The sequence below is a fragment of the Salvia splendens genome, chromosome 20, assembly GCF_004379255.2.
Source record: "Salvia splendens isolate huo1 chromosome 20, SspV2, whole genome shotgun sequence".
NCBI classification, from domain to species: Eukaryota; Viridiplantae; Streptophyta; class Magnoliopsida; order Lamiales; family Lamiaceae; genus Salvia; species Salvia splendens.
This window is the reverse complement of record NC_056051.1, coordinates 6207399-6226086: the sequence shown is the minus strand read 5'-3', so window position 1 is coordinate 6226086 and position 18688 is coordinate 6207399. Positions and strand designations below refer to the sequence as shown.

The following is an 18688-nucleotide window of genomic DNA, read 5'->3' as shown; positions in this document are numbered from 1 at the left end:
CTTAAGTAATTATTTATTTAGCGTGCATGCATTCCTAAGTGTGTGATTTATTTTTCTTCCTTCTTCTCAAATTCACAAAATCCTTGAGTATATATTAAATCGAGTGATTTAATTCAGTTGGGGCCTTGCCGAAATTTTCGAGCATTAGTGAAGTTTTAAATATTCTAACTTTATTGTCGTGGATTTTATTTAACGGCTATCCATCATTCAATTTGACAAAACATTAGGGGAGTCTATAAATTAAACTTGATGTTTTCATTAGCGGCTCATGCTATGACTTAAATGTTCATAAGTCCATTTTCGAATTTAAATTCTCTTGGGTTTAAATACTTGATTATTTAAATACTCACTTTGCTTAAAATTTATTTAATTTCCATTTAGTCATTTATTGACATGGTATAACATGACTAATTTCTCCCTTCTTTTTTTTTATCATGGCCCAATCGAAAAAATTACGGCCCAATGACATTTAATTCGGCGTCCCGAGGGAATAAAAGCAGGTCCGTCGCCCAAAAGATTTTCTATCCCTTTCCCCCAGAATTTTCTCCAGGCCCGCCAAAGAAGGAAGAAAAAGAACAAGACCCAAAAGGCAAAAATCTGGACCAGGCCCAACAGATTTAATTTCAGGCCTAAATGAATTAAAAATTTGGCCCACATGCTTCTAGCCTCATCACTCCCTCATTTCCATTTTTCCCAAATCAATTTCTAAATTCCTAACTCATGGAACCCTGGTTCGATCGGAGCTCCTCCCTCCTCAGCGGCGACACCACTAGCTGCTGCTCGCCGCCCCTTCCAAGAATGCTTCCCCTCCGTTCCTCTCTATCTCATTCCCATCTTCCCGCTTAGTTCGGCGGACTTCGGGTGGGGATGGCACAAAGGTAATTAAAGATATTCTTTTTGTTGAAACTATAATTCAACTCTATTCGATCTTGATTGTATCTTCCAAACGCTAGAAATGGCAGATTGCTCAGCAACATCACTGCAGATGAGATTTAATTTTCACTTCAACATTTCATTGTTTCCGATCTATTTATATGAGATGGGACCGAATACTGTTAGTCTGTGATTATAGTTGCACTGTATTCAATCTATTTTAGATATATTGTCTAGTATTGACATGCTTATAGTAATAATACTATATGAGATTTTATAATTGATCGAGGGTCATCCTTTCGTTTTCTTACCCATGTCCATGTCCATGTCCATGTGGAAAAACTTTTAGTCACCACATTACCCGGAAATTTCTCTACCACTCATTTTACTAAAATCTATCTATAAACTGATTAGACAGCTGGCCTAAGGATTTAAAGCTGCTCCATACCCAGAAGGAGAGATCGATCCTCTGACCATTTGATTAGGGATGGACGCGTCCATGTCACTCGACCCTTGAGTTTGAATACTCATTTATTTTAATGGAGCAAATTCTAGCTAATAGTGAAGAAACACTATTTGAGATTCAAAATAATTGAGGTTTCCTTATCCCATTCCCATGTGCATGTGGAAAAACTTTTTGACTACGTCAACTTGTCCCGTAAAATATATCTACCACTCAATTGCTCAAATTTATCTACTACTACTACTACTATAAATTTATCACCAAATGCAACACAACATCACATCCAAAAACACTCAACAAAATTTTAACTTCAAAGCATGGGTAGGAAAATACTTGTTTTTCTTTTGGTTGTAATTGTTCTCATAATGTCCCCCCAACCCCAAGTAGCTTTTGCCAGGAAGCTTGTGGGGAATACCAACACCAAAAGTATGCTCTATTAATTTCTTGTTATTATTAATTCATGTAATTTTTATGATTATATAGATATATGGCCACATATGGTCCGTCTACAAAATTTGTTGGACAAGTGAATACTTTTCAGTGTTTGAACATGGTTGATGGAGCTAATATAGTTTAATTTGTGACAGCCGAGGCGAAGAAGAAGACATCATCCATCCCCTATAAAACATTAACTCCACATTCCAAACCCCACCGCAAGTGTGGCTACCTCAAACTTTGCAGGCGCAACGGCGGAGGCAGGCCTCCTGCAGCCAAACCTTGACTACTCCAAGCCCCAACAACCAAATGCTTCCATCACAATATAAGTTAAATAATTTCAAATAAACTGTACTACTGTGTGTATGATTATCTCAATATATGTATGTTATTTTAACGAAACTTTTGACCGCTTTCATTACGTTGCGTCGACTATCAGACACCTAGCTAGTCAATGTTACACTTTACATGCATTTTGGGCTTAAAATTTAATGTCTAGTGTAAGTTTTCAGTTACATGAGTATGTTTAGATCTAATTCTTATCGTTTACAAGTCCACAAACTCATCAGTTGAAACCTTCATTAACGAGAATTAATCCTAAATATACTTATATTAGGCCCGAGCTCACACCATCTGGTTCCTAAATTAGATTACTTTTTTATAGCACTAAATATAAACTTGCAAATGTACATGTAATCCTAGTATAGTTAAAGACAAGTGCAAATATCGAATTACGAGAACTAATAGTTAGACTAAGTACTGCACTCAGACATGATCGTATATTACTGACGTGAGTTTTAAGAATTTGTTTGATTGTAAATAAAATTCCTAGAAAAAGTTAATAGAATGTGAGTCCTACTTATATACATTGATTTTATACCACCTCCGTCCCTTAAAAATAGAAAGTATTTACATTTTGGTTGGCCCTTTAAAAATAGAAACTTTTTAATTTAGGAAGTGGACACCACTCCACTAACTCCACTTCTACTACTTTTTTTTTCTTCCTCTCTTACTTATCTCATCTCTCTCTCACACTTTACCAATTATTCTCTCTTATTACCAATTGTGCATTAAAACTGTGTCACTTCAAAAGTTTTTATTCCCTCCGTCCACGAAAAATAGGCAAGTTTTGCCATTTTGGTCCGTCTACAAAATATAGACTAAGTTCAAAAAGGAAAGTTTTCAACCAATAATAACCCTACACATCATTCTAAATGTGGACCCCACAATCCACTAACACTCATTTCACTACCTTTTCCCTCCCCCTCTCTTACTTTACATATATGTCTCTTACTTTGCCAATTATACATTAAAACTCATGTCATTCAAAATCTTGTCTATTTTTCATGGACGGAGGGAGAGTATTTTTTAAGGACGTAGGTAGTAATAAAATGTGAGTAAATGAGTTAGTGGAATATGACGGCCACTTGCCAAAAATAATAAAAGTAATATGAGACCTAAATACTAAACACCCAAGTTAGTATATGCAGATAAAAGATAATCACAAGAAATATGAAGTAAAACCAAAGGAAACATCTACAAAAAGTGTAAAAGTGGCTAATATAAACAACACACGAAGACTCTTTTTACCGAAGATCTCAAAGAAAGACTCCGAAAGGCACTCAAAATAGCCAACATCGAACACCCTAGGTCACATCGATGCGTCAGACACTAATCGCTTCAACACAACCAACATGTGCCTCGCACACACTTTGGAAATACTCATAAACTTCTCGGAACACTCGGAAATTTTTACATTCCTGATTTCATGACTATCGTCTACTTCAGATGCCGTAAAATTGCTTTCTGAAATTTTCCGATGCCAAACAGTTAATCTTTTCTGGTTTATAATTTATTTATAGGTATAAGAGTACTACGGTCGTCGTTGCACTGAATTACAAGATTGCAATTTACAGAACATAAAATAAAGTTCATAATTAAATCCCTGTTAGTTTATATGGAGTAGAAATGAACTGTAGTAGAATGCAGTAGAGTTTAATCAAATGAAGTAGGGATGTCAGTGCAGCCCGCAGCCTGTGGGCTGCTCGAATAGCCAACCCAATTTATTTGGTTAGAGTTGAAAATTTATAGTCCGATAAAAGTACAACCCGATTAGCCCGCACACGATTAAGCCGCAACCTATTAGGACTAGACCCGAAAACCAGAGAAAATTTTTATTGTTCTATTTATTTGACTCATAATTCGTCACTTCATTTATTATTTTTATAATATAGATAACAACATATATAACTTTCAATTTTATATTTAATATATTAATTATATATTAATTTTTATTAATATAATAATAGATAAATAAATTAGAAACTTCAAATTCACTAAAAAATGCATATAAATTTCTAAAACATTCTTTAAATTTTCTCAAAATATGTTTATACTTCATTTTGCACAAATCTCAAATATTAATATTTGTTCATGTTTATGTTTGAGTCTAAGCATATATCTCAAATTATCAAATTTATCATAGTTAAATGTTTGACTACATTTTTATAAATATAACTACTTCTCTTCATTATTTAATGGATTGATCGCATGATAATTTTATCGATAGCAACCCGATTAACCCTTTGGGCTAGCCCGAAACCCGAGCTTTTAGGATTGGATTGAACTTTTATAATCCGAAAAAAATCACAACCCGATTAATCCGAACTCGATTGACCTGAAACCCGATAGGATTGTCCGAAACCCGTTGGGCTGATTGACATCCCTAAAATGGAGTACAGTATTTGAAGATATTATTGTCTATATAATTAGGACATGATTGGTTTATAATAATTGAGGCCACTTGTGCTTTCTTACTAGCCACGTGCACGAGGAGAATTTTCCGACTACGTCAGCACACTTACATCAGTCATTTAAATTTACTTGTAAATAATTGATTTGCAAATACCCATTTACTAAATTTCAACCTCAAATATGGGTAGGAAAATAATTGCTTTTCTTTCTTAACATTTTGATAGTAATTGTTTTAATCATATCTCCCCAAATAGCTTTAAGAGAAAGAAGTAGCAAGAGAGTAGATGAGAAAATATAGTGAAAATAATGTCAGTGGACTGTAGGGTTGATTTTTTAAAATAGAGATATTTTTAGAGGACACGTTACGCTAGAAATGGCAGATTGCTCAGCAACTTCACTGCAGATGAGATTTAATTTCACTTCAACATTTCATTGTTTCCGATCTATTTATATGAGATGGGATCGAGTACTGTTAGTCTGTGATTATAGTTGCACTGTATTCAATCTATTTTAGATATATTGTCTAGCATTGACATGCTTATAGTAATTACACTAATGAGATTTAATAATTGATCGAGGGTCATCCTTTCGTTTTCGTACCCATGTCCATGTCCATGTGGAAAAACTTTTTGACTAAGTCACCACATTACCCGGAAATTTCTCTACCATTCATTTACTAAAATCTATCTAAAAATTGATGATCAAATTAACACAAAATATCATCCAAAAAGACTCATTTAATAGTTAACATAAAAAATATGGGTCGAAAAGTAATTTCTTTTCTAAACATTTTGGTGGTATTTGTTCTCATAATGTCCCCCCAAGTAGCTTTTGCAAGAGAACTTGCGGAGACTACCAGTATCAAAAGTATGCTCTTTTCATCTCTTGTTATTATTAATTCATGTTGTTTTATGAGTATATAGACATATATGATCACAGAATGTTTTACTACTCATTCTTGTTGAAGATCAGCAATTCAAGAAATCATGGGCAATCAATCAAGCAACAATCAAGGAGATTGGCAGAGCAAGAATTAAGGAAGATTGACACAGAGAATCAAGGGAATTGATAGCAATTATCATAAATGTAATAGAGGAAAATATGACCTTAATTGTATTACCATACATAGGGGCCGAGTCCACCCTATATAAGAGACTTGGTTGCTTTCATTGTAGACACAACAACACACAACAAAACACATAGAAACAATTACAGTCTAATACAATGTAGTCCATAAAGCTTTTCCTGTCTTTTACCTTCTGCATTTGTATTTTATTTTCCGCATTATATTTTCAACATGGTATCAGAGCAGCTAACGATCCGTAATTTGTTAGTTTGTTTGAAAACCAATTGTTAATATACCTATCCAAAAACAAACAAAAAAAATTCACACAAACTAAATTTGATGCTTCGATTTATCATATTGTCATCCCCACAAACCAAGCCCCTCGACTACAAATCCGAGCAGCAATCCAAACCAACCCTAAACCTCCACATAATAGTGCTCCACTACGCGCAAGCAAAATTGTAAAACCTCATTTCAAATTTCCCCGGCTAAGCTACCTGTTTCTGATCTCTCTCTCTCGCTCAGTTGTCTATATCCAAAAATGGGTCAAATGCTTGGTTGTATTCAAGTAGATCAGTCTACCGTTGCTGTGAATGAGCAATTTGGCAGGTTTGAAGAGGTGATATGCCATTGCCTGCCACGGTCTTTTGGCTACCAAGCGACAAAATTATCCAACAACGGAGTCTTAATCGGGGCCGCTGACGTCGAGGTCAACGCATAGCGGCAAAAGCTCCTACCTTGGATGGCGAAGCAGCCACTGAACGGCGACGACCGCGGCCTCCGCGAGGGATGGCGTCGCTGCCCGACGCAGCGACCAAGATCGACGATACCGATTCAAACGGGGAAGGTGTGACCCCGACGCGGAAGCGTTACAACCATCACTGAGTAGAAGCAGCGGGTCTCGACGAGCGCGACGCGAACGCGATAGAGGATGTCGCCACGATGTCGAATGGACAGGAGCACGGTGTCGCGTGAGGAGACGGAAGCGGCGCATGGACGCCGAGCAGCAGACCGGTGGCTAGTCGCGCCGGCCGAAGGCGTGACAGCTCCACCGACGGCGGCAGTAGAGGACAGGCGGAGCGACGGCTGAACGCGCTGGAAGTCGAGCCTGCTTCGTTCCAGCAGAAGTCAAGGGCAAGCTTCAATCCGGATGGCCGGCGACGGCGTCGAGTTGCCGTGAAGAAACGGGAGGCGGCGCTGGTTCTCTTCTTGAATTAGGGTTTATTTTGGAAGATTGGGGGGAATTCCTACTTAGCGTAATGTAAAGAGGGATTTACAATAAATCCCTCAAGTCTTGTTAAATTACAGCCAATACCCCATTCATTTTTTAATTCCAGTAGACAGCCCCCAACTTCTGCTATATTTCCCCACGACCCCAGCCAAAGTAATCATACACAAAGCCCCCAGCAACTTTCGGAAAATATCAAGGCAGTCCCGAAACCAATTCCGAAACTTAAGAATTTTGCAAAGATTATGTTATATGCTCATGCAATTGAGAAAGAACAAAAGGGGTTGATTGGCCAGTGGTGGGGAGCGCAGATCAGGAGGTGACAGTAACCCTAGATCCGGAGATAAAATCTATATTCAAGGAATGTTCGGCCGAGAGGGAGAGGATGAAATCCGACCGAACAATCCTCTCCAAACCTATGTTGGCCGAGTAGGCCAAAGACGACAGCCGGTGAGAGGACGAGAAGGCTGCAGAAGAAGTTTGTCTCAGCAATGGAGCATTGAGAATGTGACGAAAAGGATCAATGGGGGAATGACCCAAGAGCAAATAGTTAAAGAATTATCCGGTTGAGGGGGAGAGGTCAGCCCCAGCCGGATAATTCATCGAGGTGACTATGCCCGGCGAAGAAGAAGCAACCGAGAAAGGAGAAGGAAGTAGCTGACTGATCTACAGGAGAAGAAAACAACAAGTAGCTGTGAAAAGGAGGCGCGGTGCATGATCATCACAAGAGTCAAAATTGTCAGAACTAGCTCCTCGATAAGAGTCAAAACTGTCAGAATTAGCTCCTCGACAAAAGTCAAAACTGTCAGAATTAGCTCCTCGACAAGAGTCAAAACTGTCAGAATTAGCGCTCGATAAGAGTCAAAACTGTCAGAATTAGCTCCTCGACAAGAGTCAAAACTGTCAGAACTAGCTCCTCGACAAGAGTCAAAACTGTCAGAATTAGCTCCTCGACAAGAGTCAAAACTGTCAGAAAAATTGAAGAAGGCTCCTCGACAGGAGTAAAAACTGTCAGATTGGCTCCTAAGACACGAGCAAAAACTGTCGGAATTGGCTCCTAAGACACGAGTTAAAACTGTCAACCAAAATTGAAGAACTCCTTGATATGAGTCTAAACTATCAATGATGAATTGAAGAAGCTCTATGATACTAGCATAAACTATCAATGGAAAATTGAAGGACTCCTAAATATGAGTATAAACTATTTATCAAATTGGATATCGTGCAAGTTGAATATCGAAAAGTTCGATACTCAACTTGAGGGGGAGTGTTGAAGATCAGCAATTCAAGCAATCATGGGCAATCAATCAAGCAACAATCAAGGAGTTTGACAGAGCAAGAATTAAGGAAGATTGACACAGAGAATCAAGGGAATTGATAGCAATTATCATAAATGTAATAGAGGAAAATATGGCCTTAATTATATTACCATACATAGGGGCCGAGTCCACCATATATAAGAGACTCGGTTGCTTTCATTGTAGACACAACAACACACAACAAAACACATAGAAACAATTCCAGTCTAATACAATGTAGTCCATAAAGCTTTTCCCATCTTTTACCTTCTGCATTTGTATTTTATTTTCCGCATTATATTTTCAACAATTCTCAGCCAGATGACGAGTCACTAACCGTCATGTTGTTTCAGAATTAAAGTATGATGTTTTTATTAACAATAATTGATAAAAGTGTGCATGTATTGTTGCTAATATATTTTTATTTGTGGAAGCCGAGACGAACGCCGATAAACCACTCCGGCGGGGCGCTGTTAAACCAATCCGGGGGGGACCCATTAAACCAATCGGGGGCCCAGGTTACAAGCGCCGCGAATGTAGTTACAAGACTATTTGTCACGGAAGGCCACCTTCATGGGGACTAAATTTGACTCGTTTTAAATGTCAATCATGTAAATTATGTTCCTAAATTGTATATGTTATACATTTGGTATTTTTGACGTGTTTGTTGATAAATAATAGAAAAAGATCGAAAAGGGTGCAAAAAGGGCCAAGGTACATCTGTCTCAGTTCAAGCCGATTTTCCCAGCAGTTTTGGAGTCCAATCAGTGATTAATTCATATCATTCTCTTCCTCCTCTAACCTTGTTTGAGAGGATTAGAATGTAGCTGGTAATCTTGTTTGAAGACCTATATAATAAAAATTCTAGTATTAGAATTGGTCTCTCAATTGAGAGAATCACTATATTTACACTTATATTCTTGATTGTTTTAATATTTTTAGAAGTAGTTGTTCGGTAGCTATGGCCTATGTGTTTTCATAACTAGAGGTTTTATTTATTCATATTTTTTTTCGATTACATTTTTTTAAATGTTCTAACTCGACAAAATGTATATTTGCTCAAATCCAAAGGATTCATTAAGTTGCTATAAGTACTTATTATTAAAAGTTATAATTAATCTTTTTATCTCTTATTCAATCATCTTTTATTTAAAAGTCCAATCCTTGACGACACTTCATAATGCTAAGATAAGATTGTATCTCTTTATTAATCATCTCACACGTATGACTAATTTAATTATAAATGAATCTTATGACTTATTTCATATTGCAACTAACATTATTTTGTATGTCAAGATCATATTAGATTTTATGATTATGCATTTCATCTTCACACTGACTAATTTAGTCATAAACAAACTTGGTGGTGTCTTATCGCATGAAGTATTATATCTTTCTATTATCTTGTCTAACAAATCAAATTCATTTTAAACTCATAATTCTAAATTTTAATTGATTAAATAGTTCCTCCTAAAAATAGCTACACATGTGTAATTTAACCGGTGTTACGCAATATATATTTAATACTCCAATACTTTACACGTATTTAACAAATACTAACATCCAATATGCGCGGGTAATAGTGTACAACTCCACTAAACAAGTAGACAATAATGTGACATGAATATTTATGAACGCGTGAATACTCATTTAATTTTTTTAGTAATTACCCAGGGTAACCACCGGCAGGCCTAATGACTATTTTCCGAGCTGATTTGTAGGCACCTTAATAGATGAGACAGCTGGCCCAAGGATTTAAAGCTGCTCCATACCCAGAAGGAGAGATCGATCCCCTGACCATTTGATTAGGGATGGACGAGTCCATGCCACTCGACCCTTGAGTTTGAATACTCATTTATTTTAATGGAGCAAATTATGTTCGTTTGTGCGAGAAGGAGGAGGCCTACATTCAAGCCGAGCCCTGACTATACAGGCCCGAAATACCAATATTTGAATTGTAAATTATTAAAAAATCTGCAATAACTCAATAATGAAAGTTTGTTATCCCTCTTCTAGACCAAGAAGACAAGGGCCTTTCCTCTCATTTTCCTTAATTACGTATGACACAGATACTTCTCTATTGATTGTCTAGATAATAGTGAAGAAACACTATTTGAGATTCAAAATAATTGAGGTTTCCTTATCCCATTCCCATGTGCATGTGGAAAAACTTTTTGACTACGTCAACTTGTCTCGTAAAATATATCTACCACTCAATTGCTCAAATTTATCTACTACGGCTACTATAAATTTATCTCCAAATGCAACACAACATCACATCCAAAAACACTCAACAAAATTATAACTTCAAAGCATGGGTAAGTGATAAGGCATATTTCATGCATTGGTTTTTGGTTAAAATGTATGCTACTTGATCGGTTTATCGCGCAAAACAAGTGTTAATTGTGCAGAAATGCCGCTTGACCAAGGCGACAAGGCCAAGCTGATAAAGCAAGTACAATCGGCGAAAAGGGCCAATAAATCGGGGGAGTAATCAAGCAGTTAGGCGGGGACCACTGGCTTCCAGAAGAAGGACACGTGAGGAAATGAGCTGGATGTGGCGCACCATTCTGTTATCAAGGACGACGTTCTAGAAGGGGACACATGCTGACATATGAGACGCAAGGACGGAGCTGAGTCACGAATCTGTTACTGAAAAGCGTCGTCATTCTAGAAGAAAGGCACGTAGCAATCAATGAGTCGCTCACTCTCAGCATGAGCGAATATTCCATGTCAAGATCGTTATCCAGCTGGAGGTCGAAGTCGAGCTTATAAATAGAGGATGTGCTACCACAAGAAAAAAATCCGCCCCTTTACTTTCCGTCTTTAGTTTAGCTTAGTTAGCTAGTTTTAGTTTAGCTCTCTAGTTTAGTTGAGTTCTCTAGATAGCTTAGTTAGAAGGGCGACCGAAAGGGAGCGCTGCAGAATACTTCATTTCTGTCGGTGAATTCTTAAGTTTCCCACCGAGATTCTTCTCGGTTTTACTTGCTTTCTTATTTTCCGAAGTGTTAGCTTAGTTTACATTTCACGTTGTACTTAGTTTAGTTTTTATCAAAGTTATTTCGTTTTCATCCGCGCATTTACTGTTTTAATTTCGCCTGCAATTTACTTGACCCAGTAGTTAAATTTACCTTGATCAAGTTAGCAAGTTTAATTCTGCCTAGAGTAAAATCAGTAATTAAAAACTCCCAAGTTAAAGCGTGGCAGCAGCCAACCCCCTGTTCACTACTCACACACTCGATACACCAACTTCTCTATGGGATCGACCCCGAACTTGCCGCTTTACTGTTAAAGTAGTGCAAAATTGGGAGTTATAAATTACTTTGGTAAGGAAACGAGCAAAGAGAGAGATTGCATTGATTAAGTGGCAACAACATTTGCTAACTGATCCAACCGGTTCGGTTATCTGTCAATATAACTTGATCCATTCTCAATCTTCGTCTCACAATTCCCTTCAAAAATGGCGCCGTTGCCGGGGAAGCATGGTGTTATTTTATGTTTGTGCGTAGTGCGTAGGTGTATATAATTTTATTTCTTTCTTTTCTCATTTGTTTTTCCTACTGTTGATGAGAAGGTACCACCACGGCGACTACTGGAATCACCCCTTGATATACAGAGGCACTAACACTCAGTGGAGAGTCTAGGAAGCCGGCGTCGTCACCACTCGATACAGAGCCGCACAAGCAGCAGCAGCAACTGATCAACTGACCAGCGAGGAGGAAGAAGAAAAGAACACACAGCCCAAACCACCACCACCCGAAGAAGCAAAGATGGCTCTCGCCGACAATGATTCTGGAATCGGTTCTCTACACGCTCATGACGACAGGGAGCCCACATGGAAGGGCTTGGAAAGAGGTCGAAAATGCGAATAGAATGCGGATCAAGTTATATGGAATGATAACCGAACCGATTGGATCAGTTAGCAAATGTCGTTGCCACTTAATCAATGCACTCTAGCTCTCGCCCCTTCCGCCTTGCCAAAGTAATTTATAACTCCCAATTTTGCACAACTTTAACAGTAAAGCGGCAAGTTCGGGGTCGATCCCACAGAGAAGTTGGTGTGTCGAGTGTGTAAGTAGTGAACAGGGGGGGTTGGCTGCTGCCACGCTTTAACTTGGGAGTTTTTAACTACTGTTTTTAATCTAGACATAATTAAACTAGCTAGCTTGATCAATGGAAATTTAACTACTGGATCAAGTGAATTGCAGGTAATAACAGAAAAGTAAATGCGCGGATTAAAAGCGAAAATAACTTTGATTAAACTAAAAGCTGAGTACAACGTGAAATTTAAACTAAGCTAACACTTTGGAAGCTAAGAAAGCGGTAAAAACTGCGAAGAATCTCAGCGGGAAACTTAAGATAACGCTAACAGAAATGAGTATTCTGCAGCGCTCCCTTTCGGTCGCCCTTTAAACTAAGCTATCTAACTAAGCTAGAGAACTGAACTAAACTAAGCTAGAGAGCTGAACAACGCTAGATAACTAAGCTAAGCTAAACTAGACGAAAAGTAAAGTCTCCGATTCCTTCTTGTGGTGGCACACCCTCTATTTATAAGCTCGATTCGGCCGCCAGCTGGATAACGATCTTGACAGGGAATATTCGCTCATTCTGAGAGTGAGCGACTCATTGATTGCTACGTGCTATTCTTCTAGAATGACGATGCTTTTTGGTAACAGATTCGTGACTCAGCTCCGTCCTTGCGTCTCATAAGCTAGCACGTGTCCCCTTCTAGAACATCGTCCTTGATAACAGAATGGTGTGCCATATCCAGCTCATTTGCTCACGTGTTCTTCTTCTAGAAGCCAGCGGTCCCCACCTAACTGCTTGATCGCTCCCCCTTGATCAACTCCCCCGATTCTTGGCCTTTTATCGCCTTTTGTACTTGCTTGATCAGTTCGGCCTTGCTGCCTTGGTCAAGTGGTATTTCTGCACATTTACCACTTGTTTTGCGCGATTAACCGATCAAGTAGCATGTACTTCACCCTTAAACCGATGCATGAAATGAGCCTTATCACCACACATGCCATCACCACTACTCCTGGGATGCGGACCATCGTGATCAAATCGGGAGTACTGGTCGTTTTGTCCCACTTCTACGGTCTTTCAAAGGAGTGTCCGTACGCTTTTCTGGAGGAGTTCTGCCGATATTGTGATATTCAGCCCGTGCCGGCTGGAACCACGTCCTGTCAAGACTGCCAGAAGGATCCATCAGGACCTGGGCTGAATTCCGTATGATATTTCTCGATCGCTTCTTTCCAGCGTCGAAGACAAGTGCCCTCAAGCGGGAGATTACAGAAGCCAGACAGCAGTACGATGAGCCCCTCGGCCAATACTGGGATAGATTCCAAGGGCTGCTTCAAGCATGCCCTAACCACAAGCTGGGGGAGCGAGAGATCTACTCGATCTTTTATGGCGGACTCACGGTGGACAGCAAGAACGACCTCAACCTCGCAGCTCAAGGGGATTTCTCTAAAACCCCATTTAGCCAAGCCAAGAATATCCTGGAGAGGCTGATCGAGGCCAAGCGCTCATACGAGACATCCTGAAGGCAGTATAGACGAGGGGCAGTGCACGCAGCAGAGGCGCGCAACGATGAAAAGTTGGAGGCTCGATTTGAGCAAATGGAGAAGAAGCTACTGGAAGCAGTTGAGAAAGCCAGACCGCCACCACCACCTGCCCCAAAAGAGACGCAGTATGTGCCGCAACCGCCCCCACCAGAAAAACATCATTATTACTACTGCGAGTTTCCCCCAGAGGTGGAGCCGCATGCCCAAGTGAATGCCGTTGGCCACTGGAACGCAAATGGCAACTGGATCCAGGGGAAGCAAAGAGATGCTCCATGGAGGGACCACCCCAACTTTAGGTGGACTGATCAGAATCAAAGCCAACCACCCCCATCCTCGACACAACAGATACAACCCTCTGACGGGCAGCCCAACTGGCCTGCTCGGATCCAGGATAGACCAAACACTGGAGGGAATAGAATGCAGGGAGGTCAGGCAGGTTGGTCAAGTGGACCTCAAGGGAACTGGTCAAGTGGAGGACAACCTAACTGGTCTAACCGACAACAGGAAGGAGACTGGGGGTACCAACACCAAATCCCTTAGTTTAGCAACCAGGGAAGGCAGCCAAATAATCAAATGGTGAATTATGTCCCGCAGTACCAAAGAGGAAACCAGCAACCCCAAGGGAATCCACAGTACTTCCAAGGAAACCAACAGAATCATTTCGCCCAGAACCAACAAGAGCACTATGGACCTTCCGGCTACTACCAGCAAGGCCATGGAGGAGGCCGTTTTAATCAAAGATATAACAAGCAGCAAAATGAAGGTCCAGGAGATGTGATGATCCCGCGTCAGCCCCAAGATGCAATGCGAGAAATACAAGAAGCCCAGAAAGAACAGAGGGCTGCACTAGATATGCGTACGAAACAGCTATCTAAAGTTGCCATGTCACTGGGCGAACTGAGAGGTAATGAAGGAAAAATTCTGGCTACAGTGCAACAACCTACTGGGCGAGAGAATGTCAATGCAGTCTCTCTGAAATCAGAAACAGTTTATCAAAGCTCATCTGCGAGTTTTCCAGCACCCAGACCCAATCATAACGGAAGCTTTGAGTCCAGCACCCTTGATCAAGTCACAACAGAAGAAGAGTCTGGCACCTGTGAACATGTTGCTGAGAAGGGGAGGATGGTCGAAGCAGAGAATGTGACCGTAGTGATCTAACCTAGTGATCTTTCCCCAAAGAAGACTGACCCAGGGGTATTTACGCTTCCCATCTCCATCAGAGACATTCTAATGGAGCAAGCAATGTGCGATCTAGGGACTTCCATCAATGTTATGCCATATTCTATGTATGAAAAGCTGGGGGAAGCAAAACTAGTCGAAACTGATATGGTGATACAACTAGCAAATGGATCTTGCATTTACCCCGAGGGAATTCTGGAGAATGAAATCGTCAAGGTGAACAAGATTATGTACCTCTCCGACTTCTTTGTCATAAAGATGATGGAGCCAGGAGCGGAGGAGTCCGTTGGAATCCTCTTCGGAAGACCTTTCCTATCCACCGCCAGCACAGTCATTAATGTCCGCCATGGGACGATGAATCTAGAGTTTAATGGAGAGCGACTTACAGTCGACATTAATGAAGCTGCAAGGAAGCCACAGGACAGCGAGAGCATATAATCGGTAGATACTGTTAGACCTCTGGAGCAAAAGTGTCTGGAGAAGGAACTTTTCATTAAACCACCCTCTGATTCCACTAATGATGAAAAGCTTAAGAGGGAAGCAACTTACTGGTTCGAAGCAACAATGACTGGGGAATTGGATGATGAAGCCATTGAAAAGGCAATGATGGATTTCTGCAAGCCAACATTACCAGCCAAGACAGAAGAGATCACTCAACCGGGTAGGGTAGAAAAACCACCTGACCAACCAGCCTCATTGAGAGAAATGCTGAAGGAAAATCCCTCGCCTACAAGGCAACTATTGTCCTTAAGTTAGCTCCCGGGGTGGCCACGTACGGCGCGGGCCTGGCTGAGGCGCAGGCGGCATACTGCTGCCGTCAAACTCGATAGCTAGCTCCATCGCGGCCGCTACCGTTCTCGGATGTTGGTGCTTGACCTGACTTCGCACCGGTTGTTGAAGACCCGCCACGTAGATAGGTAAGAATGTTGATTCCGGGACATTAGGAATCCGATTCCGCATTGATTCAAAGGTCGCATTGTACTCTGCAAGCGACCCCGTCTGAACAAGTTTTGCAATTAAACCAAGGTAATCTTCAAAACATTGTGGATCAAAACGTCGTCGCACGTCCTCCAAAAAATCGCTCCAGAGAACAACCGGGTTGCTTGCACGATAGTTAAAAACCCACTCTGCTGCCTGATTGTCAAAGAGCATGACGACATAGTGCAGACGATACGCCTCCGGCATCATAAGATGATCGAAATAGTACTGGATTCGGGCGATCCAATTCACCGCGTCGGACCCATTAAAACGGGGGGTTTCATCTTCACGTCCCGCGGTTCGTCCCACGCACGATGACCCCCGTTATTATTCCACGCTGGATTATCCCACGAAGTAGGCTGACGATACGCCGGCATAGCTAACCCTTGGTGATTCCCCGGAGGCTCCCACGAGGTTAACCCTCCTGCCCCCACCGGCGGGCCGGCCCCCAACCCTCCCAGCAGACCAGGCATCAATATAGGATTAGGGACTGCACTGACTTGCGGCAAACCCCCACTCATACCCCCTGGAAAACGCTGCTGATCACTTGCGCCGAAGCCCAGCGTAGATGGAATAGTAGTTGCGACCGATTGGGTCGAAATCGACGGCGGGATCGAACGCGGCATGGAATCAGTAAACCAATGAGAGGGAAGTCCAGAGCTGTGCGTCGGGTCCGCCCGTGGTGGCACCAATCTGCGATCAAAATCATCCATGCGAGTTTCAAAACGTGCCAAAGAGGCCAGGACATGCTCGAACATTGTGGACACAGGATCAGGTGCCTGCGTGAGCGATCCCGACGAGAATCCACCGCTGATCGGTGGTGTGGGGAATCGGTTGATCGGGAACCCTACGGATCCTCCGGCGTCAGACGATGCATGATCCATGAGTTCAGTGAAAGCACCAATTTGTTAAGGAAAAACTCCCCAACGTGACGCCGCGAACAAGATTAGGAGTCCCGGGAGGCGAAATCCCGTCGACCACTAGGGTTTTGCAAAAGAACGAAAATAAACAAGAAGAAGTAGGCGAAATTTTTCATGCTCATTTAATAAATTCACGCCTATTTGTAATCTAAGGACCCTAGGGTTGGTTCGACTTACGGGTCGGGAAAGAACCAACAAAGAAAACCCGGCCCGGAGCTTATAAATTGCTCGACCCAATAGTTCAATTAAATACAGAATTAAAATATAAGCAAAACTAATCCTACTCTACGCGCCATCTTCTCGCGCCTCATTTGGAAACGTACTCCCCGAACCTCAAGGGCGGCTTGATTCTCCTCGCCGACTTCCTCTGCTCCCTCCTCTCTCTCGGCGATGGCCTTGCTCTTTCCAACGTCTCATAAGTCATTGTCGGGGCCTGCGTATCCTCTACTCCCTCCTCCCGCGTGGTGCCGGCGTCTGGCTCCGTCGGGACGTGGGGATTAACCGTATCACACACACACAAAATTTGTTGGACAAGTGAATACTTTTCTGTGTCTGAACATGGTTGATGGAGCTAATATAGTTTAATTTGTGACAGCCGAGGCGAAAAAGAAGACATCATCCATCACCTATAAAACATTAACTCCACATTCCAAACCCCGCGACTGTCGCTACAAAAAACTTTGCAGAGGTGGGCCTCCTCCAGCCTAGACGAACCTTGACTACTCCAAGCCCCAACAACCAAACCAAATGCTTCTATCACAATATAAGTTAAATAATTCCAAATAAAATATTGCAAACTGTGCTACTGTGTGTATGATTATGTAAATATATATATGTCATTTTAACTAAACTTTTGACCGCTTTCTATACGTTGCGTCGACTATCAGACACCTAACTAGTCAATGTTTACACTTTACATACATTTTGGGCTTAAAATTTAATGTCTAGTGTAAGTTTTCAGTTACATGAGTATGTTTAGATCTGATTCTTATCCTTTACAAGTCCACAAACTCATCAATTGAAACCTTCATTAACGAGAATTAATCCTAAATATACTTATATTAGGCCCGAGCTCACACCCATATTGTTCCTAAATTAGATTACTTTTTTATAGCACTAAATATAAACTTGCAAATGTACATGTAATCCTAGTACAGTTAACGACAAGTGCGAATATTGAATTACGAGAACTAATAAGTACTGCACTCCATATTACCGATACGGGTTTTAAGAAATTATTTGATTATATATAAAATTGGTAAAAAAAAATTAATGGAATATGAGTCCTACTTATATACATTGATTTTATACTACCCCGTCCCTTAAAAATAAAAACTATTTACATTTTGGTTCGCCCTTTAAAATAGAAACTTTCTAACTTTCTGATTTAGGAAGTGGACACCAGAGGAAATCGGGTTTATAGGCGACTTTGCCTTTAAAATAACGTAAATGTACCCATTTTGTTATCTATTCCATAAATGGGAAAAACGCCACCCTCGTTGGCGTGTTTTAAGTGAAAACGCCACCCGTATTGGCGTTTTACAACGTATATGTCGTCGTATTGCATGTACGTTGAAAAACGCCGATGTGGTTGGCGTTTGAACTAAAAACGCCAAACCCACTGGCGTGTTTCAAAAAACGCCAATTCGGGTGGCGTTTTTCATGTTGCCTTCCGCCGTGAAAAAAAGGCCAAAAATTCTCCCAAGTTATACACGCCAATGGGATTGGCGTGTTTCAACCTTTCGTTCAGGCATTTCATCAAACACTTGGAGGGCAAACTTTCATCAGGCATTTCATCAAACAGTTGGTTCAAAATACTCCCTCCGTCCCATTAAATATGCAACATTTGCTTTTCGGCACGGGATTTTATGTAGTGTTGTTTTGTGAGTTAATGAAGAAAGAGTAAAGTAAGAGATAAGAAAAAGTA

The 18688-nt window shown here is 40.9% G+C and overlaps 1 protein-coding gene and 1 long non-coding RNA gene across 2 annotated transcripts in view; one reads left to right on the top strand and one right to left on the bottom strand.

Moving 5' to 3' along the window:
* Positions 1-18264, bottom strand: part of LOC121782268 (receptor kinase-like protein Xa21) — a 178636-nt gene extending 160372 nt beyond the window's left edge. Inside the window, exon 1 of the mRNA XM_042180030.1 lies at positions 18195-18264. The gene's annotated coding sequence lies outside the window, so the exon portion shown is untranslated. The remainder of the gene's footprint in view (positions 1-18194) is intronic.
* Positions 1582-2173, top strand: LOC121782271. The gene is made up of 2 exons (XR_006046287.1): positions 1582-1762; positions 1924-2173. It is a non-coding gene; the product is annotated as an uncharacterized LOC121782271 (long non-coding RNA).
* Positions 18265-18688: the final 424 nt, after the last annotated feature.